The sequence below is a fragment of the Cyprinodon tularosa genome, unplaced genomic scaffold (genome assembly GCF_016077235.1).
Source record: "Cyprinodon tularosa strain WSP-4 unplaced genomic scaffold, ASM1607723v1 ctg178, whole genome shotgun sequence".
In the NCBI taxonomy this organism is placed as follows: Eukaryota; Metazoa; Chordata; class Actinopteri; order Cyprinodontiformes; family Cyprinodontidae; genus Cyprinodon; species Cyprinodon tularosa.
Window position 1 is genome coordinate 637,375 of NW_024038597.1, and position 11,698 is coordinate 649,072.

The 11,698-nt window shown below is 39.7% G+C and overlaps 1 long non-coding RNA gene across 1 annotated transcript; it reads left to right on the forward strand.

Annotated features, from left to right (window-relative positions):
* The first annotated feature begins 9,751 nt into the window (after window positions 1-9,751).
* LOC119781511 lies at window positions 9,752-10,656 on the forward strand. The gene is made up of 3 exons (XR_005280578.1): window positions 9,752-10,318; window positions 10,410-10,476; window positions 10,580-10,656. It is a non-coding gene; the product is annotated as an uncharacterized LOC119781511 (long non-coding RNA).
* Window positions 10,657-11,698: the final 1,042 nt, after the last annotated feature.

Sequence of the window (11,698 nt, forward strand, 5' to 3'; positions counted from 1 at the left end):
GAGTTAACACAAAATATCTTTGAAAATAAAGATGTTCAAAGTCAAAGTAGTGCCACAGATAGAGAGAAACAAATGGATCTCTTAGTGGAGCCAAGTGGTTTAAAATGTTGCAAAGGATAACTATCCAATCCCTACTCTGTCTCACACCACTTTGGCTGAGCACCAAGTGCCAAAGTTCACAGCTTGAAAAACTCCTTAAGGAGAATCAGTCTCCCTTGTGTCATCAAAGATTAGCTCAAAATCACCCAGCAATTTGTGACCAGAACCAACTTCCTGACAGGCCAGGTCCACCGGGCGACCATAGAATTCAACAAATTGAATCCTTTGGCGAAGACATTGATATTTTTGACCCACAAAGTCAACAATCCAACATAGCTGATTATCTGCAAGAAGTTGAGCACTGTCTAAAAGACTTGCCATTTCCTTCTTCTCGTGAGCAATTGAAGCTGATTTGGAAAACAACTGCTAGAAGCGTCCATGTTTTCATAACAATTCTTCATCCAAAACTCAGAAGAATATTCTGGTTACAGAGATCTGGCATTAGCAAAGCTTGAGGCGTCTTTAGTTCTCCAAGGAGAACATGAAACACCCAAAAATTTTGCTGGATTTGAAGGTGCCGTGTGGCATTAAAAAACACCCGTAATCTGATAACTTCAATGAAGTTAGTTCAGTCAATAACAATGTGGAGTGCAATGCATTGCAGGACAGAGAACCTTTCTATGCTCATCTTGTTTGTGAAATACATCTCAAATCAGATAGATTTCAAAGCAAGCTTAAACCTTCAAACAAAGAACAGGATCAGAAAGAGGCACAGAATCAGTTCCGAAATAGTTCACCAAGATGAAGGAATTAATGACTTGAGAGAACAAAAACCAGAACCCCCAGATAAACATCACAAACCATTGAACATAAAATCCCAACTTTCCTCCTGATCTCTGCATTTCAGTCCTCCATCCAACCGTGACAGTGTCAGAACACATGCAGCAGCGATGCTCTGCTGGACTTTCAGCTCAGAGTTCTTTCAAATGGATGTAGTTACTTTGAGATGCAAACAATTAGCCACGGTTCCTGAGGTTGCACCATGTGTAACGTGATGTCCAGCTGGAAGTTCAGGTCTCTCCGCTGCGTCCAGACCAAGGTCCAGAGGAAGAGAGAGAAATACATTTTTCTCTGTGTGAAGGAGCCGTACGGCTTAAAAAAACAGCTGTAATCTGATAACTTCAATGAAGTTAGTTCAATCAATAACAATGTAGAGGGCTGACAGTCATTGCATTGTCAGATTCCTCGTCGTCGGTTTTCTCTCCTCCTCCTCACGGTATAGCGCATATGCGAACAGAGCGCACTCTGCGTACATGCACGACCGCTTGCATAATGTGGCGCCATTTGGTGCAGCGCGTGCTGTGCGTTTAGGTAGGGGTGGCCATGTGTAGATAACAAAACCAGATACATACATGCTACTGGAGACTTTGGAGACAACATCTAAAAGCAGCGAACTCTGCTCTCCAGAGCCAGTAGATTGGTAACCCCGCCTCCTGCTCTCCTCTATCTTGTCTGCTGTCATGATTCATGCAGCTATTATTTCATCCAAATGAAAAATGGAGAACAGAGAAGCAGATCATGGCTTGTCTACAGTGAAAAGAAGGACTGGGTTATTTACTTTGGCCTTTTTGGAAACACAGGAAGGAGCAATCAGCTAAGTGAGCTTAGTGCTTGGAAAAAATCTTTCATTCCTTTAGAGACAGCATGAAAAGTCAGCTGAGTACAAAACATAGAGAGGAAAACAAGAAGAAAAGGGACAAGAAGAGAGGGACACAACCTAGAACAGATAATGGATGTCTATTCTATTAACATTTCTCTACCTGGAGAATGGGTCTGTTTGATGTGTTTTCTTCTCAGTTCAGAGGGCCCCCTACCTGTCTTTGCCTTGGGCCCAAATTTCCTAAATCCACCCCTGCCCACCACATTGATGTAGGAGAGTCAAAATAATTGATCAGAAATGCTTTATGGAAGATGTTGCTCCAAGGGTTTTTGGATAGTTGTTGGCTTTCTATGGATAAATCGTTCTGCACAGAGCAATGTTGGTTTAGACACCATGTTTTCCTCTCTATAGATTAATTCCTCAGTTGAAAACCCGTTTTTCTTATTTGCTTTGATTTTTTGGGAAGCACTTTATTTAAACCCTCCACAGCATACGAGCTTTCAACTTAGAAAGATAAGTTCCTTGAAAATGCTTCCCTGAATCATCTAAACTGTCTGCATTTTCTGTCCGAGTCGACTATTCTTCTCCCACAAAACATCTTGGGGACAAATTACTTTAATGGATTTACCGCCTGCAGTTATGTCTTTGTTCAGAAAGAGATTTCTATGGCTTCAGGAGAACTTCAAGACTCCACAGATTGAGGTTACAAAGGTCCTGCAGACGGAGAGAAAATAACATCACCTCTATTTATGGGCTATATTTAGAGGGTGGGGGCCTGGCATGCGCTGAGAACTCATCTTCCTTTCAGGTCTGGATCCTTTTGAAGGTCAGACATATGGAAAATCCTATTTTTCCTCTTGCTAGAGTGTCTGTATAAGTTTATGGAAGACATCAGGGATGAAACAAGCCGTCAATGTGGAGCATTGTGAGCCTCAATTCGTCAGTCTTGTTTATATTAAGTAAACCAAAACGCATACCCCTAAATCCATGATAGAAAATGTTGATCAGTGTCCTGAGAAACAAAACAAACATAAAGTGTTTATCGTTATATAATTTATGTCAAATAAGAAGTCAGACATGAAATTTTTTCCAGTTGGCGTGGTCATGAAGCCAGTTTGAATTATTATCGGTTGCGGCGCACGGGTCTTATCCAGGCTGATTTTACACATTTATTGTTGATGCAAAAACTGTTTCTCTCTGTGATAAATGTGTAGTTTTAAAACTTTCAGTAAAAAAGGTGGGACCTAACGCCGAAAGAGTAAAATCTACGATGGACTCAGTGTTGCCAAAGACGCACGCTATTGACTGATTATCGACATAATGTCTTCTAAAATAACTCCTGGTTTAAATTCATGTTTACTGGTGAAGATTATAATAATAATAGTTAAAAAATAATCCACTGGACTTTGTTTACAAGTTTGAAAATGTTTCACTTCCCATCCAGGAAGCTTTTTCAATTCAAAATGTCAGAAATAGCACAATAGCGTTCCAGATCTAACTCTAACTTTTTTGGAATGAAGTTTATTTTTGCTTTTACATTCGTAATCTTTAATATTGAGTAAAGAATAATACCTCTGTAAGATTATTTTAGCAGCTAAAATAAATCTGTGATCTCAAACAAATCCCTTCTCCTACAGACTGAAAAACCAATTTACACCCGGGAACAATTTGCACCATTTTAGTCGTAGTGAGAGATGGCAAAAGTACTCACTTTCCGTACTTGAGTAAAAGTACAGATACTTGTGTTAAAAAATACTCTGGTAAAAGTGGAATTACTGATTAAACTTCTTTACTCAAGTAAAAGTAACAAAGTACAGGCTTGTAAATTTACTTAAAGTATAAAAGTAAAAGTAGAAACCACTTTTTTCATGCCGTTGCCTACATTTTAAATGGATGTCTGCCAATAGGACAATCATCTCGTCGTCCATGCTACTATGCTAACGCCACCGCCACCAAGCTGCAATGATTTGGCGCCAATGAATACCGCCGAATCTGTCGATTCATCTTGTAGTGGTGCATCAAATGCAACGTAGATTCCCATCCAATTAGATTGAATTTGGTATTGATGACGTGAAAAATAATAACGGCAACTCCATTGAGATGATTCAAAACTAAAGTAACGAGCCAATTTTTTAAAATGTAAGGAGTAGAAAGTACAGATATTTGTGTAAAAATGTAAGGAGTAGAAGTAAAAAGTCGCCATAAAAATAAGTAGTAAAGTAAAGTAAAAATATCAGAAAAATCTACTTGAGTACAGTAACGAAGTATTTGTACTTTGTTACTTCCCATCTCTGCTAACTTGTGTCGACCCGTTTCAAGCAACTCGACAAGCGGCTTGGGTTGAAGTCGCCTTCAAGCAGCTCAGTTCCGATCAGCATGCTGTGGGAACACCAAACCCGGGTAAACCTGTTAATTTAGGTGATTCTGTAGGGCACAATGTACGGACGTCAACACATCGCACCAGTTGCTTTTGAACTAACAAGCCGAAACTACTCTGTTTACATTCAATAAACACGGAGCAGCTCTGGTGGCAGGGATTCAAACAGATAATAGAGCAAACCGATAAAGAATACTGACTGCGCCTTGGCTTCGTTACACGTTGCTCTCTTAATTGTTTACCTCCCTGATTTCTTTTGCATCTGTAACATCATCAACGCTAACCCAGCGTGGTGGTGTCACCAGACACAAAGGTAGACAACAGAGGCAACGCAGCTTTCCAGCGGGGGTTATAGCTTCCTTTTTTTGCCAGTGGGAAGAGAGCCAAAAGCGGATTGTTAGCAGGTCAAGCCATGTTTGAAAAACCCATGTTAACGTGCTAATTTCAGTGGGAAGGAGGCTTTAGATGCGTCCTGTTTAAACACAGCTGACTCTAGTATGATCTGTTTAGCTCAGTTGTCTCCTGCTAGCCGGCTAACTTAGCTTTGATTCAGATTAGTGGGCCAAAAAGGCAGACATGAAATACAGCAGATTTAAAAGTAGCAGGACATGCAGCTTTCAACGTATGGATAGTCTCAGTTTGGTTCCAAAGTTCGTGTCCTGGTTCTTTGCTGCCAGCGGATTGGGAGGGTTTTTGTGTCTGTCTTGTCTCCTGATCGTGTCCCGGTTCTTCTCTGCAGAGCCCTCAGGGTTTTGGCTTGGAAATCGGAGGGGATCAGTTTTATTCCAATAAGCCTGGCTACAAGGAGTAGAACAGTTTAAAGTCCTGCTGAAATGCTGGTACAACGTCTTGTCTCTGTTTCCCTCAACCACTGAGCCTGCCTGTTTGTATCAGTGTGTATCTGTCTGGGCACGCTTCTGGTCTCTTAACCAGCCGTAATGATCTGTGGATTCCTGGAAACCTGTTTCCTTCTGTTCCTGTTTGGGTCGGAACTGCTGATCAGTTGTTGGGTCCTGGATTCCTGGACTTTTCTGTTTTCCCCTGACCTGGACCGGCCTCCTGCATGTTCTCCGGGGCTGCACCGTCTGGAACACTCTGGGCAACGCACGCCACATCTTGTTGGCAGCCCATCGGCTGGATCGCACCCCTTTCCAAGGAGATGGACTGAACTGTGAAACCAGGTAAGTGACTCACTCATGTTATCATCTCCTGTCAGATGATCGTGGTCACTTACTTGTGTTTCTCCCTCCAGAGAGTCAGAGATGGGTTGCGCCCCGCTCCCCTTCAGCTGCTGTGGTCTTTAGCCCCACAGTTTTGTTTCAGTTTTCTTTATTTAAATAAATATTTTTGAACATTCCTACTGGCTGTCTCACCTTAAATACTGGGTCCATCTGTCCCGTTTATGACAGCAATAAGGTGATGATTTTGCTGGAGGTTTCCTTCTGTTTAAAGGGAGTTTTTCCTCTCGACTGTCGCTACAAGCATGCTTAGTGTGAGGGATTGCTGAAGAGTCAATGAGTCGATGTAATCAGCTGGTTTTCCTTAGATAGAAAACTGAATCAATTTGCCTGGATGATCTGGTGAACTGGAAAGTGACCTGAGATGACATGTGGTTTGAATTGGCGCCGTATTAATAAACTGAACTGAATTGAATTGATTTTCCTGCTAGGCAGCAAAACATTTGAAAACAAACATCTCTGCAGTGGAATTTATACCGAGTATACATTTATACAGAGTGATCTGGTTGGATGGGCTGGATTCCCTGACTCTGTGCTTTCTTCACTTTTCTTGATAACTTCTCTTCACTTGTTTCTTCACCCGTTGCACTTTCAGTGGCCTCCTTCCCCGGTGACCCTCCTGGTCTCCCTATCATGACTCTTCAGTATATATTATGTATTTTTTGGTTAATCTTTGCTGAATTGGAAGAATGCAAAATGACTTTGAACAAACAAGGGATTAGCAACAAGAAGAAAAAAAGTAAAAGTATTTTTAGCAGGAGAGTAAAAGATGCGTTGTCTCTACATGCTCATCTAGGAGGATTGAATTTTAAAAGTCAGTCACTCATTGCAATCAGTTGGGTTTCCTTAGATGGGAGACCTGTAGCCAATCTGTCTGGATGGTCAGACTGAGTTGACTAGAGATTACATTGTGTGATTTTGTGCAATAAAAAAAAAAAAGATTCAATGAAATAAGACAGAAAAGGATTTTAAACTGAGAAACACACATTGCTCCTTTTCAAAACTAAAGCTGACATTCTATATCCAAGTCAGGTCACTGTTTGGGACGACATAAGTTATATCATGCTATACGATTTTCTTTTCTAGAAATAAATTTGATCAATGTCCTTTGGGCTTTCTGCCTTGTTCTACTCCAGCTTTGCCCATTAACAGCTTCCTCTCTCTGTCGGCCTGTGCAGGATAGTCTTGTTGCATGTGTGAGTCTCTTCCCAGTGATCTGTGCTCTCCCTGCTTTCAGGGTGTCTTTATTCCAGTGCTTTTGTGCACCACCTGCCTTCCTGTTTTTCTATGCTGACCCCGCCCTCACTGGGTTCTTATCAACCTCTGTTTATGGTCCGGACCTGGACTTCCTCTGTCTGCCACGGGCCTTTTAAGCGTTCAGCCAGGCATACACTGTAATATTTTTTTCCCTTTTTGGGCAAATTCTCCAATCGTACAAGAATTTTTTTTGATTGGACCGAGTGTCAGTCTGATTGTGCGCTGCTGAAGGTTGATCAGCCTCTAACGACCACCATCCGATCAGGAATCGTAAGGTCGGGAGAAAATCAAACATGTTTGAAAGTCAGTCAGCCGTCGTGAGGTGTTGGTGGGTAAATCCTGCTGTTGAAGCAGAGCTATGAGTCGATTTACCAGAACCCTGAGCACTGCGCATGTGCAAACAAGGGACTTCTTATTCCAGATTGACGAGTCCAACCAGCTCCATCTCTCAGCGCTGAGTCCGACGTGGTTTTTAGACATACAGTGTGAGCAGGTAGATCGCATCAGAGCGTCACAGAGTGAGAACAAACATGGTGACCTGTGAACTTTTAAACCCTGCGGTTTCATAGTACAGTTTGAGCTGTAGCTGCGTGCAACGATTGAAAATATTGCACAGTGTAAGTAAGTAAAATTTATTTGTATACCACTTTTCACAGATAAATATCACAGAGTGCTTCACAGTAAATATGTGATACAATAAAACTATGTAGGATACAATATATATCAACATTTTAAAAACAAATGGAAACATACAAACAAAGCCATGAAATCCACACGTTTAATTAAAAGCCTGCTTGAATGGCAGCATCTTCAGTTGCTTTTAAAAAGATTCAACAGAACTCATACAGCGTAAAGAAGGAGGCAAAGCCTTCCATTCCTCCTGAAATGAACGATCCCCTCTGGTTTTAGTGTATGCCCAGCTTTAAAGAAAAGTTTTTTTTTTTAACCTTAATGAATTAAGTTAATGCTGAATTATAATTATGGATGAAATTAGGGGAATTCCATGTCGTGAATCTTTTTATGGCTACATCATTTTTATGTTTTTTTCATTTAAGTCAATTTGACGTTTTGGTTAGACTTTTAAAGCTTTGTTTTAAAAAATATTTTTTTTTCTTTGTTGAATAGAATATCCTGAAATGCACGGAGGTAATAAGCCATCAGTATGGCCAGGAGATAAACAGAGAGTGTTCAGCTAATGATCGGTCTTTAGTAGAGGATTGGCTTTAAGTTAAACGGGATGAAAAAAAACAAACAAGGAATCATCTAAACTCATGATATTTGACTTTTACAGTTTTAAATTCAAATGAAAATATTTGATTAATCCCAAAAGCAAATTGAGTAAATTACATTTATTTATTTGATAGATTAATCAAATATTTAATTCATAAATGAATTAAAAATATAAATGAACTCAACTATTCAATAAATTAAGCCATGTGAATAAGCTCTGTGTTTTTCCCATGTGGCCGGCTGGTTTGGAGCTTTTTCAGTTTAATGCATCAATTTATCATTTAAAACTGATGTAAAATTTCATTTAGTACCAGAGTCTGGAAAATGTCTCTTCTACATGATCAGTTAAAAATATTTAATCTGAAAACATAAAAAACTATTCTAAAGGTAAAAACTGGTTACCAGTACACACAGCCAGATAGATAGATAGATAGATAGATAGATAGATAGATAGATAGATAGATAGATAGATAGATAGATAGATAGATAGATGATAGATAGATAGATAGATAGATAGATAGATAGATAGATAGATAGATAGATAGATAGATAGATGATAGATAGATAGATAGATAGATAGATAGATAGATGATAGATAGATAGATAGATAGATAGATAGATGATAGATAGATAGATAGATAGATAGATGATAGATAGATAGATAGATAGATAGATAGATAGATGATAGATAGATAGATAGATAGATAGATAGATAGATAGATCATAGCATCAGAGAAGGTTTGACTTGCTCCATAGCAACAGATGTTCTTTGAAGTCTGAAACGATGGAGACTCTTAGAGTAAAATAAAAACATGCAGAGCACCAGAGCAGCCACTTATTCCAACAGATAAAAGAATGTGAGATAGAAAAACAGCAAAGAAAAGAAAACAGAAGGGAAAGCAGCAGCAGCAGAAAAAAATGACTCTTGGCTCGCTCCTCCTTTTTTCACTCTGCCAGTTCCTCTGCACATGTTGGCTGCTTGGCTTTATCCCTGTTAATGTCCTCCAAGCAGTGTAAACACTTCATTATCTGACAGTCGGCCAGAAGGCTTTTGCATGACTGCCTTTTAAATCCCTTTAACTTAAAGCCCTTTATTAAATCTGAAGAAAGCACATAGAGTTTAACCTTCATTTTCTATTATCAATACTTCACGCATCAATCTAGAACTGATTTAAAGGCAAATGCAAAGCCGTGCTGCGGTGGTGGGGAAGTTGGACGTCCACATGCCTGTTCAGGAACCCATCTGGTGCCACATGGTCAAGTTATAACCATGTTTTACAAATTCCTTCTTTTCTGTTTTCATGAGAAAAAAACAAACAGAAAAATTCTTCCTGATTCAAAAATGAATTCTGAGGAATTTAAAGTTAATATTAAAGGTAAAATAAAAGCTTTAATACCGCATTTAATGCTGATTCATGGCTTGTAGTCACCTCTGGTGGAGAACAAATCCCTGCACTAGGACCCGGGGGGGTTTAAATGTACTTTTAATACAACTATTCTATATTTATGCACATTAATTAAGTTTTTGATAAAAATCCTTTTGCTAAAATGTCAGAATGCTTGTAATATTAAACTGCAAATATGTTGCTATAGCAGCAAAACATTTGAAAACAAACCATGAGAAGAGCAGTGTTGCAATCTTAGCGCTTCTGTTGCTATATTTAGTGACTTTTCAGGCCTCTCTATTTCTTTTATGTCAAAAAAGCGCCAAGCGCCAAATCTAGCAACTTTTTTCTGCTACTGGAGACTTTAGAGACAACATCTAAAAGCAGCGAACTCTGCTCTCCAGAGCGAGTAGATTGGTAACCCCGCCTCCTGCTCTCCTCTATCTTGTCTGCTGTCATGATTCATGCAGCTATTATTTCATCCAAATGAAAAATGGAGAACAGATAAGCAGATCATGGCTTGTCTACAGTGAAAAGAAGGACTGGGTTATTTACTTTGGCCTTTTTGGAAACACAGGAAGGAGCAATCAGCTAAGTGAGCTTAGTGCTTGGAAAAAATCTTTCATTTGTCAACAATGGGTGTTGAGGTTGCAGAGATAAGTGAAGCTGAGATAAGTTCCGACTGATTTAATTGGCCAACTAAGGCAAAAATCCAAATTGTGACAACCTGCTTGTTGCACAGAGCTGGCTGCACCGTTATTCATAAATCCTCCTGCTTCTTCACAGCTCAAGACACGCCTTCTTTACGCCCATTGAACACATGCACTTACCTGATTGGTCCGCTGTTCAATCTGACTCCTAGCTCCAGTTTGAAAATGTCAGTGTCTCAGCAGACAGCGTAACAGAAACAGCTGCTGCTATTACTTCTGCATATTCCGTTCTGTCGACCAGTAACAAAGTCAGTCCGAGGCCGTTTAATCCCTCGTGCTTTCAGTATTTTGCCTCTGTTCTGGATCCCACCGATCATTAACAAAAAAAGAGAAAAACAAACAACTCCTTTCTGTGCTCCTGCCGTGCCGACGTGTCATCACAATTACCCGGAAGCCGGTGACGTTACAGTTAAAGATCCTCCGTAAGTGCTACACTTACTGAAAATATAAAATCAAATTAATCATTTTGCCCCTTTACAAAAAATAAAATAATTTTTAAATATATTCATCTAGTGAAACCAACAACAGAAAACTTGATCCAGTTCCTGCCTCTAAGCAAGATTTGTTTCTCATCTGACCTGTAAGTCCATTCTATGTATGTTTGTTTGTTGTGCTTTTTATGCAATTGTAGGACTTTTGTTGTGTAAAGGCTCTTATGTTTTTTCTCTCTTGTTTATTCACAGCTCTTGCTGTGGGGCAATTTATATTGGAGCCATTCTAACTTGGATTATAATGGACATTTATTTTTTGGAGAAGAATTGTGTGATTTTCTTTTTGAAATACAAGGACTGTTAAGCCTAATTTTTTGTTGTCTATTTGTGAAGAGTTTTCATTCTTTATTTGTAAGGGTCTACACCAGTGGCGGCTGGTGAAAAATATTTTTGGTGGGGCTGATATAGCCTAGTGTATGTCTCCAACTAATCCGGAATAAGAATTCAAATAAACAATTGGACAATACATACAATTTAACAGTAATGATTTAATTTACTATATAATAACAGTAACAGTGATGATTTGGGTCACTGTGACGGGGTTCTTTGGCCTCCAAGAATCCAGTCTCAGTCGGGTTACCGGTGTTGGTGATTTATTGAGCTCAAAAACTCAAAACAGGGTGCAAAAGAAACTAAACATGTACAAGATACTCTGGGCCTCAGCCTCCCTCCAGTTACCAGCAATGTAACAAAGAAACAGAAAACAAAAATTGCCGCTTTTCTTCCCACAGCCCTCATTAAATAGTTTAAGCCCCTCACATAAGGCTCTCTTATTTCTGATTTCTTCTCATTAATCAGTTTTGTCCATATATTACCTCCACAAACAATTGATGTAAAACAAAACAAATAATTTTTACAACTTAATTCTTTTACACAGATTCATTGACTTATTCAATTACACCAAACTGGGTTTGAACCCAGCAAAGACGCAGCCAGACTGAAGATGACAAGTCCCCGTAGCATAAACAAGTACACACCCACACCCCCCACACACCCACACGCACACACACACACACACACACACACACACACACACACACACACACACACACACACACACACACACACACACACACACACACACACACACACACACACACACACACACACACACACACACACACACACACACGGCTAACCCCACTGAAATATTAAGTGTGCACCCTCAATACGCCAGCAGGTAACCAGGAACAGCTTGTGTGTTTTAAGTTCATGGAGCTACTGGGCTCAGCGCGAGTGTATTGGTCCTCACAAACACAGTATAACAGGAATGTGTGTGTGGTGCGCAAAGTTAGAGAGGTTGTTTTAAGC